At 40.3% G+C, this 21,994-nt stretch overlaps 1 pseudogene; it reads right to left on the reverse strand.

Annotated features, from left to right (window-relative positions):
- Positions 1-11,769: 11,769 nt before the first annotated feature.
- Positions 11,770-21,009, reverse strand: LOC139310198 (serine/threonine-protein kinase Nek3-like; annotated as a pseudogene).
- Positions 21,010-21,994: the final 985 nt, after the last annotated feature.

A 21,994-nucleotide genomic window follows, 5' to 3' on the forward strand; every position in this document is an offset into this window, starting at 1 on the left:
GGACGGGGGGGGGGCAACCGGAGTGCCACGCTGCATATCCCCCCACAGCCACGCACTCACCTCGCTATCTCTTGTCCTAGCTCAGGCTCTGCTGCAGTTCCTCCCTCCCCACCTACCCCCACCCCACGCGCACACACACACACACACACACCTTCGGCGAGGTCCTGCCTACCTTTTCTCCCTTCCGAGGCTCGGCGTTACCAGGGAGGAGTTCTCGCCTAACGTACACACGTTTCGCCCCGAGCGACACCCAGCCGACAAACGTTAAGGCACCGGCAGCCCCTTCTCAGGAGAAAGCGAGCCTTCTCTTTCCCCGCAACGTCCGCGCCGCTTTCCCTTCCGCCGCCGCGCTTAGCTGTGACAACCCCACGCGGTATTCCGTTCCAGGCTTTTCCATTTCGCGTCTTTTTCCCTCTCGCCGCCGCGAACTACTATGCTACACACGCCCTTTTTGTCCATTCCAAAGGCTGCCGGTTTCCTCTTCGGGCACTTTTTAATTGCAAACGCTCCACACGTCTCATTGTCAACTCTTCCCGCACCGAGCCAGCCAGTCTGCCCGCCTGCCTGCCACGTTTTTCAGGCAAGCAACTGAGAGCCAGTTTCTTCCCCCCCCCCCCACGAAGCCCGATTTTGTTTCCCCCGCGAATCTTTTGTCAATCAGGCAAAACGCCCCTTTCTCCCTCGCCACCCATCCCATTCCCATTCCCATTCCCCGCCGGTGTGAGAGTGTGTGTGCGTGTGCATATGTGAGCGCGTGTGTGTGTCACGCGCTCTCCCTAATTTACGATCTTCCCCAACACACCCGCATCACAAAAACACACACACACACACCCCAAATAGCAGCAGTTGTAGCGGCGGCGATTCCCACCCAGTCAAAGAATCTCGCAAACTCCGCTTAAGCCTCCCGCAGGCGAGAGAGTCGTAAATAAATAAATAAAATAAAATAAAATAAAATAAAATAAACCACGGAAGCGGTCTCGCCGCGTACCGAGGCTGCAGAGCTCTCCCGGCACAAGCCGCGCAAGGCTTCCCTTCCCTTCCCACCCCCACCCCTGTACCCCCAAGCGAAGAAAGCCTCGCAATCCCCGGGCTGCGCGTGCCTCGCTCTCTCACCCTAGCCCTGGCTAAATGAGTCGCCCCCCTCGTAACGGGGCGCAACTATTAGGGAGCCGAGCTGGGGGGGGGGAATACATTGGGATGCGCTTCCCGCACTACCCCACCCCGCTACACAAAATTGTACGCACGCCTACACTCACCTCCACCCACCCCCCTTGACAAATATTTAAAAAAACCGGAATCCTCGGAAGAGCTTAAAGAGGAAAGTTCGAGGGGGGTGACTGACTTACAGTTTGCATCGGCGCTCGGTTCGAACGAGCCAGCCCTCATCCTCATCATTACATTCCACGCCAAGCAGCCCCCCGCTGCAACTCGGGGCTCGGAGCCTCCTTGGCCGTGTTGTTGCTGCCGCTGCCGCTGCCTCTGCCGCTGCCCAGCATGAAGGGAATGGTAGGGAATGGAATGCAGCGCGGGGTTCCAATGGAACTCCAGCCTCGCTCTGACTTCCCGGGGAGGCAGACTGAGACACACATTCAAAGGGCTGCTAAGCTAGGCAGGTCTTCTCGCTTTCGCCTCTAGGGGGCGTTCAGATCTGCCCGTATCCGCGCACGAGAGGAGGAGAGGAGAGAATGAAGAACGGGAGAAGGGAGGCCCCCAGATGCCACGAGAGGCTGGCGCCTTCTTAAAAGGGCAACGCCACCAGCCCTAGCCCTTAAAAGGGTCATGCTCGCCTAGGTAAAAAAAGAACCGGAGAGGCGAGGGCAGGGCGAAGGTGGGGGGGGGGGGGGCGGCACGGGGGGGGGGGGAGCGGGGAAGGGTGGAGAATTCCGAACAAGCGTAGATCGCAATTTAAGACTGTCCCGTCGCTCCTTAAGGAAGAAGAAGTGGGACCGCGCGCCCGCTTTTTCAAAAGGAGGCGAACCAGAATCCCAGAGGAAAGAAAGAAATCCCCCTGAATTTCATGCGTAGAACTTTTGAGGCAAGGCTGGGTCAAGAAAGCGGCCAAAGAAAAGGCGATTGCAATTTATTTTTGGTTTAAAAAAAAAAACAAATAAGTGCGGCATAAAGCTGAGACCTGAATGCTCAAAAAAAAAAAAAAAAAAAAACCCAAAGCTTTTTTTCGCTCAATACGGAACTGATTTTAAAAATGGTTCACTTCTGTGTTTTATTCCACATTAATAAGATGCTCGGAGTGATGTATTCCCTTGAAAAGACGCTTGTAGCAGGAATTACATGTATTTAATTTTATTTATTTATTTCTAAGATTTATTAGCGGGTTGGTATCTAATAGCTCTCAGTGTGGCATATAATAAAAACAGAAATAAAATCCGGAATAGATATAAATCAAATGAAAAGCAGGCTAAGAAAACAATCTGTTAAAAGCGGCAATTAGTTATCATAAGCACACAGGGTAATTCTGTGCATGTTTACTAAGAAGCACATTATATTACCGTAGGTCCAATGGCAATTATTCTGTGTGCACAGAATTGCAGTTGGTTTCGTTTTGCGGAGCAATTATGTTGCAGAGCCGTTGGTTTTGTTAAAAACCAAACAAACTTTCACTCTGGGTGTAACTCTGTATCAAATCCCTCCAACATAAGGTAGGGAACCCTGCATTCCAGCTGCCTTCAGCAGCCATTCTTTATAATATGATACACCTGGGGCTTCTCCCTTTACCCTTACCCTCCCCCCCCCAAATAAATCATTAAGCCATCTCCCATTGATTTTTATAAAGCCAAACTAGCCTGAGATCCAAAGCACGTTTCCTGGGAAGCAAATTCTGTTGAAATGGGATTTTCTTCTCTTTAGAACCAGGACATAAAAGAGCAAGGGTCAAAGAGAAGCAATTAATCTTGCAAGTTCTGGTATTTCAAAAATGCAAATGTTTTTTTTAATGTTCATATTTTCCATCAATACAGAATAATCTTTCTATGCAAGCTTACAGCACCAACAACAGGTAAGAGTCGGAAGCTTTTCACTGGCACCAAACTAGGAAAATACATTAAAAATAAGTATTGTATTGTACTTTATGCGTGTATATACAATTTAGGATGGCATGCAATCAGAAGAAAAGCCTCCAACTAGTGTGATAGCAACTAGTGTTACAGGGGGGTGTAATATTGTCCTAATAACAGCATATATGCAACAAAAATTATATTTGTGAAAGTATCTATCTTCTTCAAAGTGGTGCCTTCTAGATATGCTGGACAGATTCTTTAGTTGGTGTGAATTAAGGAAGTTAACATAAAATGTGTAATAGGTACCAGTTTGGCCAGTTATTTTTCTTTTGTGAAGTGAGGAAACTAAATATGTATTTACCTAGAAATACAGAAAGCAGTGAACATTGTATTCTGCCTCTAGGTTACTATATACAGTAAATGGTAAATTTTAGAAGCCATGTCCTCCTGGGCTGAACCTCCAAGTTCCTTTCCCACATGCTTGTAAACACTGTGGCCAAACTGGAAATAGTGTAGGACAGAGGTGGGTTTCAGCAGGTTCTGACCAGTTCTGGAGAACCCGGTAGCAGAAATTTTGAGTAGTTTGGAGAACTGGTAAATACCACCTCTGGCTGGCCCCGCCCCATCTATTCTCTGCCTCTCAAGTCCCAGTTGATTGGGAGGGAATGGGGATTTTGCAGTATCCTTCCCCTGGATTGGGGAGGGAATGGAGATTTTACAATATCCTTCCCCTGCCACACCCACAGAACCAGTAGTAAAAAAAAATTGAAACCCACCACTGGTGTAGGATCTCCTGCTGGGGCAGCGGGTTGGACTAGATGATTTACAAAGTCCCTTCCCTCTGTTAATCTGTTAATTGGAACAGATAGAGGAAAGGGTCTCTTATTATAGAGATGCTGTTTCTGGCAAATAATACATGTAGGTTAAACTACAGAAGGTTTATCACAACTGTCCCGTTTCTCTTGTTATAATACTACCCCATGAATTTTAATATTCTAAAAACGACAAAGAACTCTACCTACCGTCTCAAAAGCATTCTAAATTTATAGCCCCTCTCTCCACAGTTCAGAGGAAAAGGATTAGAATTGATATTCAACAGCTATGATTTTATAAAATGTCTAATGGATGTTGGGAACTTACTGAACCTGAGAGTCACTCAAATGTTATTAGATGATGAGCGATCAGGTTGTTTAACTCTCCACTTGATGCCAATAGATTCCAATGCCAAAAAAACTTACCACATTTCATTTCAGCTTCTTCACTGTATGAATCAAGCATGAATCATCCATTCCTATAGTAGGAGATTTGTCCCAGAGTTGCCCCAATTAAATGGTCTTCCAGTATTATTGGGGGGGAGGGGAATTAAGAGAGTGGCCACAGCTAGTGTTCCATAATTGCCAGTCATCTGGGCCAAGCTTTTAGGGAAGATCAACGTCAATTGCTCTGCAGTACCCAGGTGGCCAATGTCTTCCAGGGTAGGGAGATTAATATTAACTATCCACATTGTTATAATAAATGTCTGTCCATCTAAATCTTTAAAAAGAAAAATGTAGCGGCCCATGCTAGTTCTTAACTTGTGCTGTCATCTCTGTTATTTTCAACTGGGTTTTTACTGTTTGTTTGTTTTGTTTTGCTCTCCTTGTGGCAGTTAGATTCATATCTGATATTTTGGTTCTTAATGGTGCCTCTGAGATTATTAGCCTTTCTAAGTGTGTTCACATTCTTTGCTGTAATAGCTTTCTATGCAGATTTTATGATACTAGAATACTACCTATCGTCAAGATTACCAGTTGCCTTAATAAAGTCCAATTCCCAATCTGGTTAAACCCATTCCATCTCCATAAGAATAGCAGACGGAGGTCAGAGATGTTGGGTTCAAATCTCCATTTAACCATGGGGATGTCTATTTCTCAGCCTAACATGCTTTAAAGTGTTGAGGGTATCACAAATGGGGAGTAGAACCTGAATAGCATTTTGAGCTTCTTGGATTTTTTTTTTCTTTTTAAAAGTGTGAGTGTGAGTATGAAATGGAAACATGTTCTAGAAGTCTTTCCAAATTTGCACAAAGGTGTTGAGAGGTAAGGTGTCTCCAGCCCAAATTTGCATTGTCAGCTTGAGCAGCTGCCATTTTATACCCTCAACCTGACTGCTTCTATACTGGGCATAAGGAGAAGGGAGGAAAAACATGGCTTTCAGCTGCTCACTCTTGTCTATTTGGCAAATGGATGTGGAACTTTTATGTTTCAGAGCAATCCGTTCACAAGGTTTCAGCAGGACCATGGTCACTTAACAAGGAGATAACATTGTAAGTAGAAAATCATAAATGCCATAAAAAAGATTGATTACCAATTTCACTTTATTATTTCTCCTTTAAAAGTGCATTGCGTGCTGGCCACTTTTATCGTCTCTGTTCTTTCCCTCCCTCCTCTTTCTTTCCCTCTTCTTATCAGTTCAGGAAGGTTGTTTCTATTGGTGGGCAATCCTTCTTGGATTGGTCAGTCATTCCTTTTCCTCTGGGCCTTCCCAGTTCTGTTTTATCTGCTGGGGAAAATTAATTTGTCTCTATCTCTGTTGAATAGTCTGCACCCTGGCATTACAAGGTCTATTATCTCTTGAAAGGAAGGGAGGAGGAATCCAACATAATCAGGAAGCAGCAAGGACTTCTTAGAATCCTGATGTGGCAACATAAACTCTTTTCCAAGAGTTAAAATAAATACTCAAGAAAAAGTTAAGAATGTCAGAGGAAATTCAATGCCTGTCATACGATTGCATGTAATAAGGTTCTGTCACTTCAAAAAGAAAAAAAAGCAAGGAATTTGGAGTGGGGAAATAGTAGTGAAGGAATGTAGGTGTGGAATAGGGAAGACTTTAATCTTCATTTGTTGGCTCCTCTTCCAATCATAATCACCTCTCAAACAGCTTTTACCCTGTGGATGCCAAGAGCATGTTAGCCCCTAACAACCACTAAAATCAGGGTTATTTAAAGCTTCGAACCAAGCACAACAGTTGAGCTGACATAATAGACTAATATCGTAAGCCATAATGAGCGTATGGTTTATTCATTAGCCACTGGGTAAGCAAGCTATTCCTGGAGAGAATTTATCCATTTGGTCACTTAAGAGTCAAGTCCAACCTGATAGCACATAATGAATCAAACTATGGCTTAGTAGCAGGGGTGAAATGCTCCCGGATCACTGGGTCCGGTAACGATCTTGGCCGTTGGTTCGGCGATCTGGTAGCGATGGCGGAGCAAAGCTCCGCCCACCCACCCGAGTGTCATTACTTTCTGCGCATGCTGAGTGTTTTTTACCTTCTGCGAATGCGCTTAGTTGAATGCAGTAGGATTTCCAAGTAAATATGGGATTGCAACAGAATAGTTTGCAACAGTATGATTGAACAATGTCCTATAAGAATCCTGATTGAAGGACAGGATGTTGATGATCTTGATGTATTATAAGAATGTAGAAAAAGAGTTGGCAACTATTTAAGAATGTATCTAAGAGGCCGATGTTTCCATGGGTGGGTGGGTGGGTGGGTGGGTGGATGGATGGACGGATGGACTAAATGACTAACAACATACCCACTTTGGCCCATTTTGCCATGACAACATTGCTTTCTTTTCTCCATCTATGTACCAGATGCCCAAATTTTCTGAGATTAAGAGGAACCTCAAATAAAAACAATTACAGTATTGACAAATACCACCTTTAATTAAATGTATTATGAAATCTATAGTTCTGGGTTATAGCCTGGTAGCGCAGCAGACTAAAGCACTGTTATTAACATCAGCTGCCTACAATTATTGCAAATCTCACCAGGCTCAAGGTTGACTCAGCCTTCCATCCTTTCTAAGGTAGGTAAAATGAGGACCCAGATTGTGGGGGCAATAAACTGACTTTGTATAAAATATACAAAAGTATGAAGGCTATTGCTTAACGCATTGTAAGCCGCCCTGAGTCTTCGGAGAAGGGCGGCATATAAATCAAATTTAAAAAAAAAATTGAGGAAAATAAAAATTGTTTGAAAAAGAGCATCCAGAAAAATCAATGGAATAGAAAATAATGATAATTAAATTATTTGGAATGAATCAGAAGTGAGGAAATGCTGGAAGATTATTTTTCAGATTTGGATGAGAATGATAAGGATATGTGAAGGATGGAATTGAAACAAATGTTACAAATGTTTATGTTCAAGAAAAATAAAGAAAAGATGAAAAAAAGTCATAATTGTTGTCAGAATATTGAAAAATACCAACCTTTCCTGCTGCAAATGTGATTGTAAAATAGCAAAGGAGGGGGGCACAGATCAGGATAAAAATAAAAGCAAATTATGCATTCAAGGGAAGCAAACTAGAAGAATTACCAAGAACTGCAAAAGCTGCTTTTTAGCTATCACAAATGTCATTCATTAGCTCAACAATCAAACAAATGCATAGCCATTAATTTTAGGAAAGATCTCCAGTTTTTAACTCTTAGTTCAGGAGTGTTTTGGGACCCAGGGGAGATTGCCCCTCCTGTTATCCAACAGGCCAGACATGTATTTCTCAGGAGTTCTCCAATTCTATTTCAGAAGTTGTTCTCCTAGTCTGAGTACTATGGTAGTATCAACCAAAGACAATACTAGCGTTGCACATCAAGTTAATTTTTTGTTTTACTTGTTGCTTTACTGTCTGATGGTGATCAATGTCATATTAGCAATGCAGTGGTCATATAGATTAGGGACATGCGTGTCAAAAAAGAACCCTTGCTTACAATGATTTATAATAGTACTATTGTTTATACATCTAGTCAGATCCCTGGACTACTTAGTGTCAGGACCAGATAGGAGTTGCCATCCAGAATCCAAGATTCTGCTAGAAATATGAAAGACTGAATGATTTTAATTCTATATATCTATATATAGAACTATATATCTTGCTAAAACTATTTATTTCACTTTCACCTTCCACCCTATACCTGTCTATCAAGATAACAAACATTTCTAAACATGTCTGAGTTGCAGCTGCGATCTACAAACCCAGATTAAACAACTCAGGAATTCAGTCCTGTACATATCAGTGGAGAAGTAAGCCCCGTTGAATTCAACGGGCTAACTTCTAAAGGAGTTAGAGATCCTTCTTTTGAAGGAGAAAATCACTATGTTCAATTTACTGATGGATTCACATAAGGAGCCCAAAGGACAAGCATTGAAGCCCCACCTCATCCCCAAACGACAATAGAAAATACATTTCACCAGTTTGTTAGATTTTACTCGAAGAGATTACAGTTCTAGCTCTAGCAACAATTGTAGGAATATATGGGGATGTGCACATACCCTTCGCTTTTTGGCTGTGAAATATAAGAGAGAGAAGGAACTGTTGCTTTGCCATCGCTGAATTTTTCTCTTACAGAAACCTTAACTGACGCCTCTATCCCATTAGACTCACAAATTTAAAAAGTGAAATTATGATTCAACCTCTAAATGTGCCCGTGTTTACACACGTGTGTGTTTGTGTGTGTGTGTGGTGTGTGTGTGCCCATGCAGACACACATACAAAGCAGCTGCTCAAAAAGCTGAGAGATCTGTCAACGCTTGCAAGAAAGCCTGGCACTGTTTAGAATCCAGGCCAAATTCCCATCAATTCAGCATATACAGCCATCCTAAATGGAAGTCCTGATCTCCTGCCCTCCCCTTTAATGTATCGGCCTGAAGAGGCAGAATTTAATACCTGCCTGATTGTAGCAGCCCTGAAGAGACCTGATTGAACATGTCCTCTTTTCAGGTGAGTGTGTATGTGTGCCTCTTCTTTTTTGCTCTGTCTTTGGGCACATGGCTTATTTGTGTATAGATTACGGCGCCTACCCTTAAAAGCTTTTAAGACTGAGGAGAAAAGAACAAATGAACCAATTCCAACTTAAAAAAAAAAAAGACAGCATTAGGTTACCTTTCCATCACTCATTATTTTTCTTTTCTCCCCCTCCCGTTTCATTTCCAAAGGCTAAATTTAGTGAATACTTTTCACATTAAAAACTTGTCAGGTATTCATGTCGAAAGAGGCTTCTGGTTTGTCTCTTGGGAGAGTTCCTGAGAAAGAGAAAGCTCTTAAAGTACAACGGAGAAGGAAGGAAAGAAGATTTTCACAATTCTTTTCCCACCCTTTATTAATTCAACTTTTCTGGATCTATTAAAGAGAAAGAGACACCTTGGCCTCATTCTCTGATTACGAGGCTGTCTCATTGGCATAATTTAACAAGTGCTTCCCACGCTGGGCATGACCTTTGAGTGGGTAACCTTTCCCCTCCCCCCTCACCACACCACCACTACAGGCATCAATAACAACAATGGTGTGTGTGTGGGTGTTGGTGTGTCTGCATGCAAAACTGATAGAAGGTTGAGGGCCAGGCAAGTGGAGTAAATGCAGGGAAGATGAAGCGATGGGTGTGTTTAAACATTCTCAGACAAAAGACACTGCAGTTCTTATAAAGATCATTGTGTTTCTCAAGCAGTTTGTACAACCAGGCGTTTGACTCTGGAAAGCAGTTCAAATGTGATACATCCTCAGTGGAAGGCAGGGAAGGTAGAATTGGAAAAGGTGTAGGCGAGTAAAAGCAGGATGATTTATTTTATTTGTAGCTGCATCCCAGCCATCACTTGCAGCTCGTGGTTTCTAGCAAAGAATGCAAAAAGGCTATTTTCTAACTCTGTGATTCCCTGCAAGCTTTAGTGATTCCCAACGTCAGTCAGGGAGGAATGTTAACAGCAGTCCAAAGCCTTTCCCTGGACAATTGTTCTGATCAATTTCTTCTTTCAAATGTCTGTATGCGGAATGATGCAGCAAAGGAAAGTTACATTGGTAATGATCTGAAATCCAGGGGCCAGAATCTACAAAATGGTTTTAATGTCCAATGCATTTCCATAGACCCCACTTGAGTCTGGTTTTTTTAATTAACGTGGGAACCCACCCCCCCACCCCAGTTATTCTTCTGATTGCAAACTCAGAAGGAAGATGTAGATGAGGAAGAGCCCTATCCTGGCCATGAGGCTTACAAACAGGCTGTTGGAAAAGCGGGATGAATTGAGACCCTGATTCACCAGACCACTAACCAAGTAGGGTAGTTTGTTGATCAGACTTATTGTGGTATAAAGCCAAACTTTGCAGAATATCTCCTTAGTTACAAACACTCCATCAAACTCACATAGTTTTCCTTCCAAATACATGCACGTCTAGAATTGTAGTTTTTCAACTTCGTCACTAGAGAAGATAACATACAAATATTGCCTTGCGGCCAATACTGTATTGTAGCATTTCAGAAGAGAGAAAAGAGTTTCAGGCAAACAGACAAGGCAAACTAACTGATACAATGTTTTAATGGGATGTGAGTTGGTGACCTGGGGTGGCATCCCTGGACACTTGCCTAGCGTTAACAGGCAGTCTGGATAAGCAAACTGAATTCAGTGACCTTAGAACTTGGCAAATGATACTTGGTTCAGAGCAAAGGAGTTTCAGTAAATCAAAAGCAATGGAGCAGTGCAGCAGCTAAGATCACATGCTATATTAATCCATAGTGCGGTTTCTTTTTATTTGACATAGTGGGTTGTATTAACCAATCATCGTGGTTGATAAACCATAGTTTATTGCTTAACATGATATGTGAACTAAGTGGATGGTGGCTTATTTAGCAAAACATCAAGGATTAGGATGATGTATGAACCTCATCACTTCATATATTTGTTCATGGTTCACTTTACTGTTGATTAGACAATAGGAAGTGGTGATGGAAGAGCCGCAAGTTGAGATGGGAACCAGTGGTAGAAATAAAAAGTATGGACAGCAGCATGGTAGGAATTGGGAAGGGAAAGGGAGTAAGTAATGATGCAGATGAACCCACAGGAAGGCAAGGAGATGGGCAACTATGTAGGTTCTGATTGTCTTCCTGCTTCTGGAGAGAGGATGTGTTCTAAACTATCTTCACAAAGGAGCCAAAGAGTTTGTAATGCCATTACCAATCTGAAGTTCAGATGATAAAAGGATGAAGGATGGGTACTGGATAGCAACCCAATCTTATAAAAAAGTTCAGTGCTATTGAAATAATGGATTCAATTCTTCAAGATCTGATTGAAATAATTGCATATGGATCTTTGCTCTATGACAGGGGTTTCAAACTCAATTTCATTGAGGGCCACATCAAGGCTGTGGTTGACCTCGGGGGGGGGGGGGCGTCCAGGCATGGCCGGCTGGGTGGGCATGGCCAACTGGGTGGACATGGCTAGCTTGATGCCACTCCCCAAACTGCTGGCATGTTTCTTCTTTGTATTCGGTAGACCAGGCTGAAGCCACACTGGCCCAATGTTTCCTCTTCATATTGAGTAGACCGGGCTGAAGCCATGCTACCCCGATGTTTCCTCTTCGCATTGAGTAGACTGGGCTGAAGCCATTTGGGCTAGCCACTTACATTTTCCAGGATGGCCCTATGGGCTGGATCCAATCATATAGCCCATGGGCCTTTTGTTTGACACTCCTGCTCTGTGTTGTACAGCACTGACAGATCTATGTAATCACAGTATACATGCAGACAGTTGCAACTTCCAGATCAGTCCAACAAGTACCAACAAGACTGGTAGACAAGACAAAGAAACCAGTGCCATCTACATCAAGACTACTTTTATTGTAGCAGTATAGTAGCAGATTCTTGAAAATCTAAATGTGCTTCCCTCCCCCCTTCACTTTTCATGTGAACTAATCTGAAATGTTTTCTCTATAGATTCCAGGTAATGGTTATGACCTATAAAGTCCTACATGGCATAGAGACAAGTTATTTGAGGGTACAGCTGTGCCCTCTGGTGTTTGCCCAGCCAATTCCTACTGATAGGATTGATCTGCTCTAGGTTTCTTTCACTGACTATGCCACCTAGCAGAACTCAAGACACATGCCTTCTCTACCATAGCACCTCCCCTGGACTAAAATTCCCACTGATGACTGGTTGTTCTCCCAGGCCCTGGGCTAGATGATTCCCCCTTTGTTGAGTTAGTTGTTGGTGAGATCTTTTGGGGTTTGCTGGGTCAACCATTTTCCTATCAAAGTCTGGTTCTATTGTTTGTTTGCCTCTGTTGTCAATGTTTTCTTAACGTATGGTGATCTGTCCATAGTTATGTGACACTGGGTGGCATTAAACTTAATAAATAAATAAAATAACTTCAAAATTGGGCTCCAGAAGTAGTATCCATGGGTTGTTTTGTAACCAGGGTATCATTATGCGATTTTGCTAGATAAGAAACTCCATCAAACAATTTATTTTGGAATGAACAAAAAAATGCATTTAGTTGCCATGCAGCATGAAAACAGAGCTCTAAATGTGGTTCCTGAGTGATCCACATTTTGGGGAGGGAATGCGCAAGGACAAATTAATTAATAGAGGGATTCCTTAAACTTGTTACTCCAGTATTAGAGTTTACATGCCTATAAGGTCCAATTATCATTATCATTTTCCTGAAGCTCCTGGACTTCATCTCCTTCATCTTATTTTCTTAAGCCTGCAGACCATGAAAAGAATACAAAGGAACAGCATCCTCTCCCCAGTTGCAAGGAGGAAGAGGAGCATTGACACAATCTGCACAAAGTCCCCATCCAAATCTCCAGCAGGCACTGAAAGTGGCACCTGTTTAAAGATACTATCTTTGTCCAGAATAAACTATGTTATGCTATTAAAATATTATTGCCTGTGAAGCTGTGAAGGGAGAAAGGAATTCTGAAAAAATATAGGGCAGTCAGCTTCTATATGAATATCCTACTTCATATATAAATGTTGCATCTTTCTTAGTCCTCTCATCTAGAGTGTCACATGAATGCATGTTCATGTCTTTCAGTGACCAAGTTTAAAAACCTGTCTGGGAATTCCAGATATATTCTAGCTTCAGATCCTCCCTTCTGCCACGCCTGGTCAAGGAATTATTTGTTTTCAGAAAGTACATTCAAGAGAGGATTAGAAACCGAGGCAACCAAACATTAAAGATCAGCAAATATGCATGCTGGAAAATTCCTTTCAGGTTGAATGTGTGGGAAACTCTTGTTACCCTCAAGACACTTTTCCATCCCAGATACAACTTGCCTTCCATGAGGACTGCTTTAGAATTAAACTGAACACTCAAGATACGAGGACCTTAGCAATGGATGAGGTCTTACTCTATTCACTTCTCCAAAATAAAAGGCTTGTGCCTCCCACCATACTTCTTCCATTAAACTGCATTTTCCTTTGAGTTGATTGCAAATAATTCCTTGGACACTCCTGTGTCATTTTCTTGGCATCAACAGAGACAATGTTTGCCAATGCTTTCTGATTTTTCTTTTAAATTTTGCAATCTACTGTACAGCCTATATAAGTCTAAATGCAAACCAGGTCCAGACAAGGTCAGCCAGGTAGTGCTACCTGCTGAGCTACCTCGTTGTATACTTCTTTAAGATCTTTAACGATTGGGAGACTGTCCAGCTTGTCCCTTAAACAGTAAAAGAGGGAAACCATAGCTCTATTCCAACAGCAAAAAAAAAATGTAGGGCGAGTTTTCACATAATTTAGCTGCACAAATAGTTCACAGCAACCTATCCGGATATCGCAGATCTCTAAATAAAAGTTGTATTTCCAGTGCACAATTGTGATTGTGACATGATGCCATCTCAAGTCTTCAGTTTATTTTTATATTTTGTATTTATTTTATATTTATCTTCACTTTATTTTTGCTAAAAAAAAAATTGAAAAATATATATAGATGCTGTGATACTTTTTTTTTTTAAAAAAAGTAAAACGATAAATTGAAACTGCTTAATGATCCTGGAATAGAAAGAGAACAAATACCAGGTTGCTTTTTCTGTGACCTGAAGAAAGTCAATTTATGGGTGCAATAAAGGGCATTGTTTTTGTTAGAAGGTGCCAATATCAGTAGAAAGGAAGTCTGCTTGGAAGAGCCAGAATGTAGAGCACCAGATCAGCATATATTCAGTTACCCCATGTTGTTATCAGATCCTTCTTGTCTTAATAAAGGTCATGTTATACTGTAATTTAAACTCTTGTATGTCCTTTGTATCTTTTCTAAAGGGTCTAGATCCTGTAATCTGGTGGGCTTTGTGACTCTCTTTTCTGTTCCTTTAGCATGGGGTCCAGGCAGCACTGTAGTTTTGCATGCCAATAAAATATATCGTTTTGCATCAGTCTCCGTTTGGTCCCTTATTTTTGTGGACATTCCCCCCCCCCCCCAATAAATAAAAAATCTCTTCTTTGCATTCTTTCTGTAGGTAAGATCTTTTGCACTTTTATAACTTCATAATTTGTAGGCTAATATCCCCACCATCTGATGTCTTCTAGATTATATCTCTCTGGTAGCCCAGAAAACATGCTGTGTTCAAGGATGATTTGATTGATTGATTGATTATTGATTATTGATTATTGATTGACTGATTATGAACCATCAGGTTGATGTTAATTTGTGTCTTTTCCAATTCCTAACCCTACCCTTCAGGTCTTCCAACAGTGCATGCATTACCACTATAATTAAGTCCAGTCCAAAATTAAGATAGCTCTCTCGATAAATTATAACAACATAATGTATCCAAATAACATAATGTCCAAAATATGATAATTTGAGCAAGAGAGAATTCTGGATTGATTCATTTTAGGATTAATTTGTTTTCTTGTCCATTGATGGGAGGCTCAGCAGTCTTTCCCAACACTAATATTGAAAAGCATCATTGCTATTTCCATCTTGTTTCTTCAGAGTTCAATTTTTGCTTCCATAGAATTCCCAGGGAAAATCTTGTCTGTGTAATTCTGATCTCTGTAGGCATAAACACATCCTGGTATCTGAATATCTTTTACAAACACTTCATTGCTACTCAGATGTTATGTTCTTCAGCATACTTCTTGATTACTGGTCTCTTTACTGGTGACAGTTGGTCCTAAAAGGCACAAGCTTTCTATCACTTCAATATCTTCTAAGGCTGGTTTCTGTATCTGTTTTCATTAGTTTGGTCTTCTTTGTATTTAACCTTAATCACATTTTTTTTTCACTATGCTCCCTGACTTTCATTACAAGAAGTTCCAGACCATTTGCATTTTCCGCTATCAGAAACCTCAGCGTAACGCAATCTGTATGTACATACCCAGGGAGCCTGGATTAGAAGAATGAGTGTGGTTTTAATATTCTTCTGTTTCTTGGTCTTCAGTGGACCATTTTCATATTAATCATTAACAACATCTTTTATTCATTCTGCAGCTCCTCTGGTTCCTATGAATGAAGTTCAAGATTTCAAAGTGATTCCTGATGTTTTCCTTGAAAATAATATATCAATTTGATGTTGTGTACTCCATCTGGTGATATCCATGTTTAGAGATATTGTTAAGATTGTTAGCAACAACAAAACCATTGGGTTGGAAGATAATAATAAGTAATTCTGTTGCTTCATTTCTATTTCCTATCCCATACAGTCCAACTCAATTTTTCTCCTTAATATTTCTGACTTGGAGTATTCCACTCTCCAAACACAAGCAACACATTTTGCTTGCACATTTGTTGATTCCAGATTGAGCTTGACCATAAAACTTGTCAGCCTCCTTTTTGGGGGGGGGGGTCACATCAGTGATTGGAGCGTGAAGTTGGACAACTTTCAGATTAAAGGATTGCCCACAAAGTCTAATTGATGTTGCTCGGTCACTGACTGCATTGTGCATTGTCTTTGTTACATCCTTCCTGGCTATGAAAGCAATGCCATCCCTTCTCTGATTTGTGTGTTCTGAGTAGTAAACAGTGTGATATTCTGACTGAAGTGTCCGATCCCAGTCCATCTCAATTCACTGATGCCTCAGATGTCATCTTGTAGTTGATTCATTTCATCTTTCACTCTGACGAGCTTTCCTACGGTCATGCTTCTTACGTTCTGTGTTCCCAATGTAATCTTTCTTTGCAGGTTTGAATTTTCTTTTCCTTTGCATAGCAGTATCAGCAACTATAGAACCCGAAGGCTCTATTCTAGCTGCATCATAAACACCATTAGTAATTTGAAAGATCCTCAGTTCTTCCTCAGTAGCATATTGAATGCCATCTGACCCGAGGGCCACTTCATTTAGCACTATATCGTCAATCATTTTATCTTATACATTAGGGTCTTGGGGCACAATAGAGTGGTTTACCGTTGTCTTCTTCTGCAGTGTGAAATGATGCTGTTGCTGTTGTCACAAAAGTGGTAGTCTGCCTGCAGCATCTTCCTATATCGCTACAACTTGATATAAATGCCTGTTTGCTGTAATTGGCAGCTGGGATGACTTTCATGCCTTGGGTGACCCTACTGGAAGTATACATTCTTGTCATAAAACTAGGATGCATTTCACTCACCCCTCCCAGGAACATCTGTACCACAGTAGGGCAGCATAGTCAAGGGGGATGATTTTTTCCATCACCATCCTATCTTTTTTTTTTAACATCATCTATGTTAAAAAGGAACTTTAGCATATAATCCAAGACATTTACACCTAACATATTGGGACACGGTGGCTCAGTGGCTAAGATGCTGAGCTTGTCGATCGAAAGGTCAGCAGTTCAGCGGTTCGAATCCTTAGTGCCGCATAACAGGGTGAACTCCCGTTACTTGTCCCAGCTTCTGCCAACCTAGCAGTTTGAAAGCACGTAAAAATGCAAGTAGAAAAAATAGGGACCACCTTTGGTGGGAAGGTAACAGCATTCCATGCACCTTTGGCATTTAGTCATGCTAGCCACATGACCATGGAGACATCTTCGGACAGCGCTGGCTCTTCGGCTTTGAAACAGAAATGAGCACTGCCCCCTAGAGTCGGGAATGACTAGCACATATGTGCCAGGGGAACCTTTACCTTTGCCTATACCTAACATTCACTCCTGGGAGATGGATTGGACTGATAGCAGTGACTGGCCCAAAGGAACTCAGCTGACTTTCATGCCTAAAAAAGGCTAGACCTCACAGTCTCTGTGAGGAGAATATAATCCAAACTTTATCTGGAGAACAACAGATTGGAAAAAGAATTATTCTTTTCTGCCATCAGTCCTTCCAGGTCTTAGCATCTTGTATACTATGGGAAATACTTTGACTTTTTGTACCTAACTATACTTTGAATTGCAGTAATGGCTTTTGACAGAGGCCCATATAGATTCTAAACGTATTCCATTATGTCTCTTTAAAATCTACCCATTTACCAGTTTTCAAGCTGAGGCGAGGTTCTTCGATCCCTTTTCATTCCTTTTCATTCTTTTTTCATTGATTTGAGGCATCTCAGATCAATATAATCAGTTACGGTCCAGCTCTTCCATATACCCAAGACAGTTGGCATTAAAAAAAAAAAAAAGAGCCCCAAATGAAGGCAATATCCATTCCTGTTTGTTTCTGGCTGGAATATTAGGAGCGGGAAGGTGCTTCTGCTAATCTGTTTATGTGTTGAAACCCAAATTCTTTGTTAGATAAAAGCAGCTACCGATCTTCATATCTCCATTCAGCTGAGTCTCTGTTCTGATCATTCAAAAAAAAAAATCAAGCTTCATAATAAGCAATGCTAAAAAACAGAAGATGATTGGAGTTGAAAGGACATGATCTGAAATTTTGAGTCATATGGTTATTTATGGTACAATAAAGCAAAGGTCAATGCAGATTTTAAAAACCATCTTGTCAGATGCCCCATATTGAGAATACAAAATAGATATATAAAGCTAGGTTATGTTCAAAAATACCTTTGTGGCTTTTAGCGCAAGAAGCGTATTATGGAAGGGAAATGATAACTAAACTTAAATGGTTAACTTATGGTGACTTACTACAATTTTCTCAAAGTTAATGTAAAATGAAATCAAGAGAAGATTTAACATTAGAAGCATATTCTTCATTTTCTACGTACAATTACTAGCAAGATTTTAAATAGATTTTAAAAATGTTTAGTTTTAAAGATTTTAAGACTTGAGTTTGAAACTCAGAATTGTATACTAATGACAAATATTTTAATGGTAAAATATATAAAGTTTTGTTGTAATTTGAAACAAAAAATGAACTGTGAAAAGACCCGATACTACCCACAATGGAGAAATGGATGGTAGAATTTGCTGAGATAGTTAAATTTGATGTCAGAAAAGACATTAACTTAGATTTCATGCTGATTGGGAAACCCCCTTTGAATTTTTTACGTGAAGCAGAAAATAATGAATTTATGACACCTGTTTTTGATAACTAGGAAGAATAGTAAAAAGTGAAAGTGAAAGTTTCTGTTGTAATTGTAGAGCAAAAGGTTATTTTGTATTTATAGCTACTTCTGTATGCTCTTTCTTCTTCTTCTTTTTTTTTCTTTGAACTTTTGGCTTTATCCCATTATTTATTTGTTTTATTGTAAATGAAGGGAAACAATAATAAGGATATAATAAATAATACTAGAATATGATATACTGGTATACTAGATTCTGTAACCATTAGGTTCCTGTAATACATATATGCCTTTATATTTGTATCTCCTGTAACAAACATATTCTGTTATTAGGCCTCTGTAATGTATCTGGTATTTGTCAAACATATGACCCTGCCATTTGACCTGAACCCATATCAATCTTCTCCCTGTTTTTTCTTTTTGTTTTTGGCCATAAATAAAATCTGTTTTTTTGCAAATCCTCGTCTTGAGTTTCTCTTTGGCATTCTGTATTTTGGGACCTTATATAAACATTCATTTCTGTTAGTTTTTATTTTCTTTGTTTGAAACTCTATTAAAGTTATTATAAAAAGATAAAAAACTAACCTTTGTTTGTTTTGAAGTAAATTTCCAAATATTTTGGGTTTTTTTTAATGAAATTGTTCTGAACAATTAGAACAACTCAAGGCTTGGACGTGCTTTATGATACAGAGTGGCCAGCTTTGGATTCAAATTATTGGAGACCCTACTGTAAGCCAAGGAGTCTGTTGGATATAGTGAACCTCTCTGCTAAAAGTAGAGGTCCTTTTCTGCATAAAGCAGGTCTCTTTTCTCAGCAATACCGTACTTTTTTTATTCTAGAAAGCATTTTGTGGCACTGCCTTGTATGAATACTTAAAAAAAAAAGATTCCCGCCCTTCTGCCTTCATTTTGGCTGCAACTAAATTAACTTAAGAGCATCAAGGTTCATTGAAGTGCATTATGCTATTTTCCCTCACTTCCCCTTTTAAGTGTCAGCAGGAACCGCTTATGCTTTTGTAAGCAGTATTGTAAAGAATGTTTTGTTTGAAACGCTGCCGAAAGAAAGGTGGTGGGCAATTTTTCCTCTACATCCTCGTATTACCTCCCTGTTGGCACTCCCCAGATCACTATCATGTACGCCAGTGGTGGGTTTCAAAAATTTTTACTACTGGTTCTGTGGGTGTGGCTTGGTGGGCGTGGCGTGGCTTAGTGGGCATGGCTTGGTGGGCATGGCATGGGAAGGATACTGTAAAACCTCCATTCCCACCCCACTCCAGGGGAAGGATACTATAAAATCTCCATTCCTTCCCCAATCCAGGGGAAGGTTACTGCAAAATCCCCATTTCCTCCCAATCAGCTGGGACTCAAGAGCAGAGAATAGATGGGGGCAAGGCCAGTCAGAATTTTTACTACCGGTTCTCCGAACTACTCAAAAGTTCCGCTACCGATTCTCCAGAACTGGTCAGAACCTGCTGAAACCCACCTCTGATGTATGCCCATAGACAGAGAAAAATGCAGAGTCAATCCTTCTCATAGGAATATCCATTAATACATTTTCTTTGCAATCAAGTATTCATTTCTATATGTTTTTTCTAAAAACAAGGTGCATTTTCTAACATTTTGATCACTGTACTGGGTTTTTCTTTTCCCCACTTTCATCTATGAAGTTCTTTTTGATCGACACTTATTTTCTTCAGTTCCATTTCATGGACGCTCTTGGTAATGGCTTCTGTTTCTGGACAACTATTCTTACTTCCTGCATACTGTATGTACCATCCTCCTCTGGTAATGAAAATTGTCTAATACATTTTGCCAGAATTCTTTCTTGCAAGAATTGTACTAGTTGATGGACAGTACTTGGGATTCACCTTGAACATCTGCTTTATCAAATTGTGAAATTCATAGCTATAGTGTGATGAAAATGGATTGTAGTATACTTTATATATCTTAAGTGCAAGATATTTCCAAATCTTAACCTGAAATGGATGTTTTAAGGTGGACAGCTCATATAAAACGCATCCCAGAGACCAAATATCACTTTTATTGCTGTATGGCATATTCTCCCAAATTTCTGGAGGCACATAGTAAGGCGTTCCTACAAATAAACAAGCTTATGCCATGGGGCATTTAAGAAGAACTGCAGATCCAAAGTCTCCCAGTTTTAATTTCCCATTTTGTCTGAGAAATACATTCTCTGATTTGAGGTCTCTGTGCAATGTACATTTCTTGTAAATATAATTTACACCCAAACACATTTTTGCAAATCATTTAAGTATTGTATTTTCAGGAAACAATTTCTCCTTCTGAAATTTAATCTTTTCCTTAAAAATTCTGTTTATAGATAGCATCACAGATCAAACAAAGAGTACAGTCACCATGTGCTTTACTGCTTTACTGCTTAACTGTTTAACTAACAGGAAACAGGAAACCTTACTTAAAAGAACATACAGTATATACCATAGATCAAAACTTGTAAACACTGCCATCTACTACCTGAATACTACTGCAGTTGTTGCACAAAAATACATTCTAATAATGTATTCCAACACTTTTGTAGGAGATCTCTGCCACCACAATATTCCATCACTATATGTGAAAGTCCATCAGCTTCAAAAGAGACTGCATACATAACAATATTTAGATGGTTCATTTTAGCCAATATGATAGCTTCATTCCAGGTCTTTTCTATATTGAAAACAGACTTGGGACATTTGATCTCTTTCATTGCATATTTCTGTCTTATGCTTTTATGCTGGACTAAGAGGACTCTACCAAATGATCCTTCTCCAAGTACTATTAGTACATTGTAATTCTCCATGATAATCGAAACACTTTAATTTTTGCAGGTGTCTTCAGAAAGCTGAGCAGATTCAATATTTCCTTTCACAATTTCCTTCTCTTCCACAATATTAGGAGTTTTAAAATTTTGCTTAATTTTTATTTTCCTTTTACTTAGGAGAATCAACTGCAGTTTTCCTTCAGGAATATTATTCCTTAGAACTCAAGTTTTTTTCTTTCCGGTAGCCTCTACTCTTTAGTTAATGGAAGCCAGAGAAGCATGTTCTGATTTAAAAAAACAAGAAGTGTTCCCACAATTTGTGAGAATCAACCTTAAAGGCAGCAGTTTCAGAACATTGGGAAAATGAAAATTTTGCCATGAGAGTTTGTTGGAATTTCTCAGAAATAAAGCTTCCAAAATAAAATACAAAGACATGCTTTTTTAAAAAAACCTCAAGACAACAAAAATCAATACAACAAGAGAACCGCCAAGAATATAGCATGTTCTCAAGGGAGAGGACATAATATTTTCCCTGCACTTTTATTAGAGATAGCTGAAATGTGACAATGCAGCCACAACAAAAATAGGCAGCAGTATCTCCTCAACCTATTATTAAGTGTAGGAACTCCCTTTCTATTGATAAAAGCTGGCAAAAGAAAACATTCTCAGATTTTGAATTAAGGGAGGTCAGCCCATTCAGACCGATACTTTCGTCTCAATAAATTTGCACCTGGTCCTACCAGGTAAAATCTAGCAATTCCTGATGGCTGTAGGTGCTGTGCTGATACAGTGTAAAAGTATCTTCCCATTGCCTTCTTCCTAAAATTTTTAGGAAGAAGTCAATTTTGGAGTCCTAAAAAAAGGAGTCAATTTTGCTCCTACTATATCAGGGGTCTATTTCATTGAGGGTCGCATCAGGGTTGTATTTGACCTTGGGGGGGCAGGAGCATGGCCAGAGGGGCATGGCCAGGTCAATGTCACTCGTGTTGGGGACGCCTGTAGTGGCCCGGGCACTCTGCCAGCA

This window comes from Pituophis catenifer, unplaced genomic scaffold (assembly GCF_029215685.1).
Source record: "Pituophis catenifer annectens isolate HBS135680 unplaced genomic scaffold, rPitCat1.0.hap2 SCAF_2, whole genome shotgun sequence".
NCBI lineage: Eukaryota > Metazoa > Chordata > Lepidosauria > Squamata > Colubridae > Pituophis > Pituophis catenifer.